We start from the raw sequence: 9,531 nt of genomic DNA on the forward strand, positions 1-9,531 counted from the left end.
CCAGCAGCAGTGTTATTCCCCAGCAGGGTGGAATTGGAGCGGTGATGAGTTCCTCAGCAGAGTGTCTCGTGCTTCTCAGAAGAGTCCCTTGAGGGGGATATTTTTTATGCATTCATCATGTAGAGTAAGCATAGCATATTGCATAGAAAAATAAATAATCGCGTAGCATTTCCATAATTATGGAGCATTACGCAGAAAAAGATCATGCATCATTGTTGCAAGCATAGAGCTAGTCTCAAGCCGTGGTTACCGTTTGAGAGGTGGTTTTGCCCAGAGGTGAAGATGTTACTCCGAAGAGTTTAGCCTCATGATTGGATCAGAGATGTACCCCAGTAGTGCGATACTGGAGGAAGCTTTTCCGTCGGGCAGAGATGGAAAGGTTACGCGATCAGCGCGATTCAAGCCGTGGTTACCGCTTGGGATTGTTTTGCCGGACAGTGAAGACGATACTCCGAGGAGTTCAGCATTGTGAGTTTGGAACCACAATATTTCCCAGTCATCAGTAAGTGTCTGGTCGAGCTTGATTGGTGTCCTGTAAAACATCATCATTCGATGTTCAGTAAACGTCGAGTTATTTCCCAGTCATTGTTTAATGTCTGGTCGATCATTGTGTGATGCCTGTCAACATCCTTGTTTGATGTCCTGTCAACATCATTGTTCGATGTCCTGTCAACATCCTTGTTTGATGTCCTGTCAACATCATTGTTTGATGTCCTGTCAACATCCTTGTTTGATGTCCTGTCAACATCCTTGTTTGATGTCCTGTCAACATCCTTGTTTGATGTCCTGTCAACATCCTTGTTTGATGTCCTGTCAACATCCTTGTTTGATGTCCTGTCAACATCATTGTTTGATGTCCTGTCAACATCATTGTTCGATGTCCTGTCAACATCATTGTTTGATGTCCTGTCAACATCATTGTTCGATGTCCTGTCAACATCATTGTTCGATGTCCTGTCAACATCATTGTTCGATGTCCTGTCAACATCATTGTTCGATGTCCAGTAAACGTCGAGTTTTCTCCCAGTCATCAGGCAGTGTCTGGTTGAAAGTGTTACTCTGAGGAGTGTGGTACCATGACGTCAGATCAGCAGTGTTCCCCAGTAGTGCGATATTGGAGGAAATGTTTCCGTCGAGCAGAGATGGGGATGGAATCAAAGGACGTTTTGCGATCAGCGCAATTTTCGGGGTTCAAATGGAGAAAAGGAGATACTGAGGTATTTTCTGGGGTTCGAATGGAGACAGAGTTGAAGATTATATCCAGGATGAGGTCCTTAGGATTATCTTCTGTTCATGTGTTGCCTTAGACTCTGGCTGAGGCCGATGGAGGTCGTTATAGGTGTCTTCTGAGGAAGAGATACACATGCTACCTTCCTTTTGTGAAGGTTTACCCTCTGACATGTCGCCCTCAGAGTGGTTTGGTGTTATTTCCGACGTTGCCAGCGGAATTATCACGGAGAAAAGGATATGCTGAGGCATTTTTCCTGGGGTTCAAATGGAGAAAAGGAAATGTGGATACATTTTCTGGAGACGGGGTTCAAATGGAGAAAAGGAAATGTGGATACATTTTCTGGAGACGGGGTTCAAATGGAGAAAAGGAAATGTGGATACATTTTCTGGAGAACGGGGTTCATTCTGGCGATCGAGAGTTATCGTCAGGCGACTGGGGTTCGAACTGGAGATGGGGTTCATTATTTTGGCAAAAAAGGAGCGCTGAGGCATTTTTCGGGGTTCAAATGCAGAGATCCGAGGATCGTTTGCGCAGAGAAAAAATTTCGGGGTTCAAGAAAATGAAAAAATAGAGAAATTTTCGGGGTTCAAGAAAAGCATAAACAAGAGAAGAGGATGATAATCCCGAGTGGATGTGTGGTGATCAGGCCACGGTTATCCCTGCGCTACCATTGGTTTTGGTATCCAGGTCGACGTTTCTTTCGAGTTTGTTTCTTCGCCGATGCTGACAGGCGTTGTTAATTATTATCCCATCAGAGTGCAAATTGTTCGTCTGTTCTTGGTATTCAATCACTCTTCATCCTGATCATCCGAAAGCCGAGGCTATTTCGTATCGACAGGTTCACAGTGGATTGAATAGGGGCAGCTGTAACACCTCAAAATTTGCCCTCCTCTCTTGGGACTAGCATTAACATGTTGCATATCATTTTAGGTCATTAGGCATTGCATATTGCATATCATGTGGTTACATTGTGCAAGCCATCTTCCCAAGTCTTAATCAGGAGATAGGAAGTCAGAGGGTGCAAGCCTAGGGTTTCATTGATTGATCATGGGCCATTTGAGGATTGGGCTGTGAATTAGGGTTTCATGATTCTCAATGGATATTGGTCTTCATCTTGATTGCAATGATACATCATCATCATCATGGTTGGATGTCATCAGGAGATTGAAGGAGATTCCTCGAGATTAGGGTTTTGACCACTGGTCAACCCTAATCAGTTGCATTGGGCCAATCAGGGCTGGATCAGGAGATGGTGTTTGAGATGGAGATGAGGATCATTTTGTGATTAAATGGTGATTATTGAGGCTAGGGTTTCACCCTTGAGCCATTTCAGTTGGAGATTGGGGCTCAATTTGATCTATGCATTGCCAGAGTCATCTATCAGTTGGAAAAGTCAACTGTGGTCAACTGTACATGATCTGATAGATTTGGAGGTGGAAATGAGTTGAAGACACTTCATTCATGTTGGAACAAGTGCTATTTGACATTGCAAAGCTTAAAAATGAAGAAAATCAAGTCAGGACAAAAACTGCCAAAAATAGAAGGTGACTTGTAATTGAAGTTTCCAAAAATGGAAAGTTTTGGACCTCAAAGCCACGTGTCCAAGGAAGCTTCAAATGAGAAAGTGTTCAACATGAAAGTTGTAGATCTTGTTCTCACCTTTCCAAAAAGTCCAAGAACTTGAAAATCCCATGTATGGTTGGAAAGTTATGGCTCAGTGAATTTCAAAAATGACCCGTAATCAGGAGGCCATAATTACCACATACTTTGTCCAAATTGCAAGTTCTTTATATGCGCAAACTCCATTTGACATGTACTTTGAAGGTGCATCATTGGATTTGTTCAAAAATGGCCAAGGCAAAAAGTCACTTTTCAACTGGACAACTGAATTGGATCAGGGGCAAAATTGTCCAAATGTCAAAATAATTGGAATTTTTGAATGGGACTTTTTCCAACACCTCAGGAATGGCATTTTAAGTGTGTTTGAATATTCATTTCATGGCTAAGGCATGTAAATTGGATTTTGGCTTGGAAAGTGAAAGTGCTAAAAATGGACATTTTGCAAATACAAGGTGAAAATGAGATTTAAGCAACCAATGGACATGAAACAAGTTTCTACACATCACATATGTCATTTGGGGATTGCATGAGCTGTCAAAACAGCTGGCATGAGTTGGCATAGTGTATTTACATTTTTGCCCTTGTTTACAAATTGCCATTTTCACTAACTATGCCAAATTGGTTAATTACATGATTAGTGATGGATTAGTGCAATGTATATAAACCAAATCACTTCCTAATCATAACAGAATTGCACAATTACCAAAACCAGATCTGAAACTTCCACATTCTCTCAAAACCCCCAAGAACACAAACACTTTCAATTCCAAAATTCTCCATCAATTCTACACCAAAGTTCGAAATTCTTTTTGGTTTGAATTCACATAATCATCCTCTCAAACTGTTTTGATGATTTGGAGGGAGAGGAGTATGAAATCGCAGTTGCATCTTCAAGCATCATCCATGGTGAAATTGAATTTTGAGCATTAGGAGCAACATTGATCGAACCTGAGCTTCGCACCTTGCTTCTTCATCCTTATACAACATCTATTTTGGACTAATTCACGCGAAGAACAACTCCATAAGCACTGCCATTCCAGGTACCTTCGAGTTTCGATTGTCATGTTTTGCTCGATGTTCATATGCGTTTTATAGAGCTTGCTACGTAGATCATGGTGATGTAATTAGTTTTGCAAATGGTTGACTGTAGCTTAAGAAATCGCGATTTGAAATTATGAACACAAACCCTAAGTGATTCGATTCGTTTGATATAGGAAGAATTGGTTGAAATAGAGTTCATATTTGGATTGTAGAGGTTGAGACGAGTCCATTGATTATTCGCATGTCCATTTTCGTTGAAATTTTGTGTTCATCATTTTTCTGAAATTCTGGAAAATATTGGGTTGAAGATGATGATGAAATAGGCTTTGATCCATTTTTCTGTTTAAATTTTTGAATTATGTGTTTCCCTCCCGCGCCATTAACTAATTACAAAAATGCCACTGTGTAATATTAATTATTTTAATTAATTCTTAACAAATTACAAACACATTAAAAAATGCATAAAAAATAGTAGAAAAATCAGAAAAATATGGAGATTTTTTCTATGACTTCCTTGTTGACTTTAGGATCTTTTTGACCTATTGGTCAAAGTTGTGCTTGGTAGAATTATCATTGGACCTAGGCTTGTTTCACATGTATGATATTTTGCTACATTTTGCCAATTGATTCATGAAATGCACATAATGTTAAATAAATTCTTGAAAAATTTTGTGATGATTGTGGACTCATTGATGTTCATTTATATGTAAATTTCATGCATTTTTGATACCTGGTCAATGAGCAGCAAATTCTGGAACTTAGGTGTGACAATTTGTGTCACACCTCATTATGTCAACTTGCTGGATTTTTTTGAGTGACCTATACTTGTTGGATTAATGTGAAATTTTGCATGATGGTTGATTAACATGTCAAGATACTATGTGAATTTTTGTGGAATTTTATGTGGCATTTTCAAATTGATTGCTATTTTTCATCTCTGGTGATCATTTATGCAAGCTCATGTGACATAGGTTGGTAGATTGATTGGGAAATGCTCATATGGTACTGTATAAACATGAGATTTGACATGCTTGTAATAGACACATGATAGGACACCCCTGTTTTGGTCTCATCCATTTCTTTGTTGTTTTCATCAAGTTATGAATTTTTGAAGTGGAAGCATGTATTGATGGTGTGAATTGGAGCATGTAATTGTGTCTGTTTTTGTTGATTTTCATTGACATGGTTTCATTTGCCCAATTGAGCTCAAATTTGACATGGTAGACCTTGATTATCCCCTGTTTAGGTGTAATTAATTTGAGAATTTTTGGATGTGTTTTGATGTGGATTTGAATGCAATACTTCTGTTGGTATATTTGATGCTTCCTTTGAACCAATATGGATTGTTTTGTGCATGAATTGGATATGGTGGATGATATAAACATGAGACCAATGATGTTTGTTCTTGTTTGATGTTAATTTGATGTTGGTTGATGAATACCTTGCTGTTTTAGATTTTTTCTTGCTTTTGGACCCTAGGCTTGGCCTAGTGGTCTAGTTGCTAATGTTTGCTTGATGTTTCAGGATCAAACGCATAATGCACATGGAGAATGATCCAAATCAATTTTAATTGATGTTGTTGATGTTTGTACACTAACATAACATTGTGTTGTAGGTGGTAAAGCTTAGGCTTAAGCTTTGAGCTTGCTTTGTTTGTGCATAACTTGTATAGTTTGATTGATTGAACTTGCTGTTTACAGTTTGTCTGCCTGATTACTAACTGTGTTTGATTGTTTCCAGGTACTTTAGTTGCTCAGTTCCTTGTGAACTTTTGCTTTGCTTTGCTTAAGCAACTTGCATAGAGGTATAACCTTCTTGACTTCATGTAGTCTGGAGACCCGGCTGTTACCGGGCCGGGCAAATAAATGTCTGAAGTCCTCCTTAAGAGGCAATGATTGTGGTTGTTTATTTTTAAGCCCAAGCAGGTGAAAGTCCTTTAAATAAGGCAATTGGTGGAAGGTAGGGGTATGCAGTCTACCCCCCACTATTCAGTTGAGTCTTCTCCTTGCTCCCATTACATGGTTGAAGCATTGAGATCCTAACCCAAGATCCTGTGCAGTGCACATTGAGTCAGAGTCTCCGAGTATAGAAGGGTCCCCCCATTCTGGACCCATGCTCATTTGTCAGACGCTCTCCCTGGTTAGGGATAAGAGCTGTGAGGTCTCATCCTCACTTCATCCTTTCATCTGCTTCACCTTAGCCTCGTAATGGCAAGGTTAAGAGCAAACACAGCCTGTACAGACGATTGCTTAGGCAGTCAAACCTGATTGATTGAGCCCCTTGTTTGGCTATAGTGCGTGTTATGTGGATATCTGATTGACATGCTTGTTTGAGATACCTGTTCTCATTTGATGATATATGATTGTATGCTTGTGTGCTAGCTTCTTTCCTGGTTAGGTTAGTTTGCTTATGCAAGTAGGATAGAAAACCGAACTTAGGGTTAACGATGCATGACAACATTAGGCTCGAGTCTCAGCTCCCTAGTTGTGTATCTTTCCCCGGTTTCTGGTTAGCAATTTAGTCCCTTTCAGGGGAACTACATCGCCCTGATCCTCGTTCCAGACGAGGTATGTAGGCAGGTGGTCGTGCGAGACCACTCCGGGCAACCTTTTTCTTTTTTGCGTGTGTTTATTTGTTATATGACTGTGTGTTTTGGCTCGGATGCCGACGTAAGTCCAATAATTGGCTGTCGGGCTCCACGTTTGCCGTTTTGTGCGTGTTTTGGTTCGAATGCCGACGTAACTCCATCCAGTGGTTGTCGGGCTCCATGTTTGCCACCCTTGCTTGTTTGTATGTTTTGTGTTGTTTGGCGTGCGTAAGCCGAACTACAGAGGCTCTGATTCTTGTTCCAGACAAGATATGTAGGCATAAGGTGCGATACCTTATCGAGCTCCCTTCTCTTAACCCCACCTGCGTTCCCTTGTGTGTGTGTGTGATGTTTAGCAACCTTTTCTTTTCTTAGAACGTGGATCCCGTCGAGTACGACGGACGTGAGGGGTGCTAATACCTTCCCCTCGCGTAACCGACTCCCGAACCTTTTCTCTCTGGTCGCGAGACCATGTCTTTCCAAGTTTCTCTGAGCGTTTCCTTTCCCTATCTTGGGATAAATAACGTTTAGTGGCGGCTCTGTGTGTTTTTATTTTGAGTCTCGCCGGTTGATTTTTCGCAGGATGCGACAATTATGTGATTTATAAATGCCATGAATTTTATCATGATGAAAATTAAATATTGTTGTTATGTGGAAGGTGAAATAACATGATTAAAAACCTTACAAAGATGAGTGAGGAAACCTAGAAGAATAATTTGATTAATAACTTAGAAAGATAATCTAGGTTATGGAACATGTGAGATACATGTACGAGAATACGATATTCATTCGTACGACGCTTATGTGAGGTCGTGGACGAATTGTTGCCATGATTAAGAATGAGACGCATTGTATGGAACATGCCATATTATTATTTGTGTATTATGGTGAATGAAGTCACCTATGATTGATGAATTTGTTATGGTTCGTGGAACCAATGATTATGGAACCGATCATGTATTCAGAATGTGTGTTTTCTGTGGTGGTACACAACTCTTGTGGTATGCTTAGATGAGTAAGCATTGGGATGTGGGACCAATGATTCGAGCCTCAATTGGGTTTGAGCCCCAACCATGCCGGACATGGGGGAAAGGTGGACACCTATGTGGGTTAGAGTCCCATACGGTGAAAGATACCCTAGGTGGGTTAGAGTCCCATACGGGTGATGGTTCTTAAAAGTGGGTTTAAGTCCCATAGGGGAACCGGATATCCACCGCGAAAGTCGAATCATAGGAGCATGCATGAACCGAGTCTGGCTTAGACGTAAGTCCGATCGGGAATTGATGTTTCGTGATCTGAATAATGATCGTGGTTGAGTTATGAGAACTCAGATGCATGTTGCCATACATTTGCGAGATAGTTTCCCCATCGCTCAAGTCTTCGTTCCCTTGTTGACTTGAGTTGGATATGAGTTGAATATCGATTAGAATACCCTGTAGAGCCGAGTGGACCCATAGGATAGGAGAACTCACTGAGATTATTATATCATCCCATTATTGTTGTTATTTTTCAGGTATTCTTTACAGGTTGAATCTAAGAGAAACTGTTATGGATGTTTCAAGGGTTGCTGTTCATTATGATCTTCCGCTATGGAGTTGTGTGCAATGAAGATATTGTACATAGTTCTTAGATTTTTATTGTTTAGGCATTATTGTATAACATGTTCCATTGATGTTTTAGTTTGGACATGTATATATATTGATGCCATTAGGCACTTATGTTGTGACAGTACCAAAATTTAACACTTGTATGATATTATTCTAGATATATATTATACGGGTTGTTACATATGGGCCATATACACTTGAGTGTGCTTTTTAGCTTGAAGCCCACACAAGTGGTTTTATAAATAGAACCCTTGTGTAGAAGCATTTAGTTGTTGCAATTTCATTTCTCTCTCTCTCTCACTCAAAGCCTTCATTTGTAGCAGCTAGCACTGAGATTGAAGGAATCCGTTCGTGTGGATTGAGTAGAGGCGTTGTCATCGTTCAACGTTCATGATCGCTCCGTAGATCTGCATCAAAGGTTACAATCACCACAAGAGGTAACGATTTTATCACTGATCATGCCCATTCGTAAGGATCATTAAAGGAGAAAGTTTAAATTCCGCTGTGTTTTGGATCGCCCTTCTCCTTCAGTTGTGTGGTTGTGAAGAGAGACATCCAGAGGTTGATGGATGATGGCTTGATTCAGATTGTTCAATCTCGTCACATAGATGATGATGTCAATGATATAATCCCTGTTTTCAAAACTCCTGAGAGAGTGGTTATTCAGTATGATAGCAGTAATAGTAACGGTGTTAGCAATAGATCGGTATCACCGTTGGTTATACGGTTAGCGGGTCCAGTCCTGTATGCATCCGATAAGGCTGTCCCATATCAGTATAATGCTACTATGTTGGAGAATGGTTAAGAGGAGTGAATTCAACATGGTGGAGCAGTTGCTCCAAATCCCCTCGAAGATCTCAATATTGTCTTTGTTAATGAACTCATAAGCGCACAAAGAAGCACTGCAGAAGGTTCTTGAGCAAGCATATGTGGAAGATGATGTTATAATGGATCAGTTCGATCATATTGTGGCTAACATCATGTCCTGCAATAATCTCAGTTTCTGTGATGAAGAACTCCCCGAGGAGGGTATAAATCATAATTTGGCTTTGCACATCTCGATGAATTGTAAAGATGATGTTGTGTAAAATGTATTAGTAGACACCGGGTCTTCATTGAATGTACTTTCAAAGTCGACTTTGTCCAAGTTTTCATACCAAGGAGAGCCTATGAGATATAGTGGTGTAATCGTCAAAGCATTTGGCGGTTCTCGCAAGACTGTGATAGGTGAAGTGGACCTTCCTATGAAGATAGGTCCGAGTGATTTCCAAATTACTTTCCAAGTAATGGACATCCACCCGGCCTATAGCTGCTTGTTATGAAGGCCATGGATACATGAGGCAAGATCTGTTACTTCAACGTTGCATCAAAAGCTGAAGTTTGTCAAGAATGGGAAGCTTGTTATCGTTGGCGGGGAGAAGGCGTTGTTGGTCAGCCACCTGTCA

The sequence above is a fragment of the Lathyrus oleraceus genome, chromosome 3, assembly GCF_024323335.1.
Source record: "Lathyrus oleraceus cultivar Zhongwan6 chromosome 3, CAAS_Psat_ZW6_1.0, whole genome shotgun sequence".
NCBI classification, from domain to species: Eukaryota; Viridiplantae; Streptophyta; class Magnoliopsida; order Fabales; family Fabaceae; genus Lathyrus; species Lathyrus oleraceus.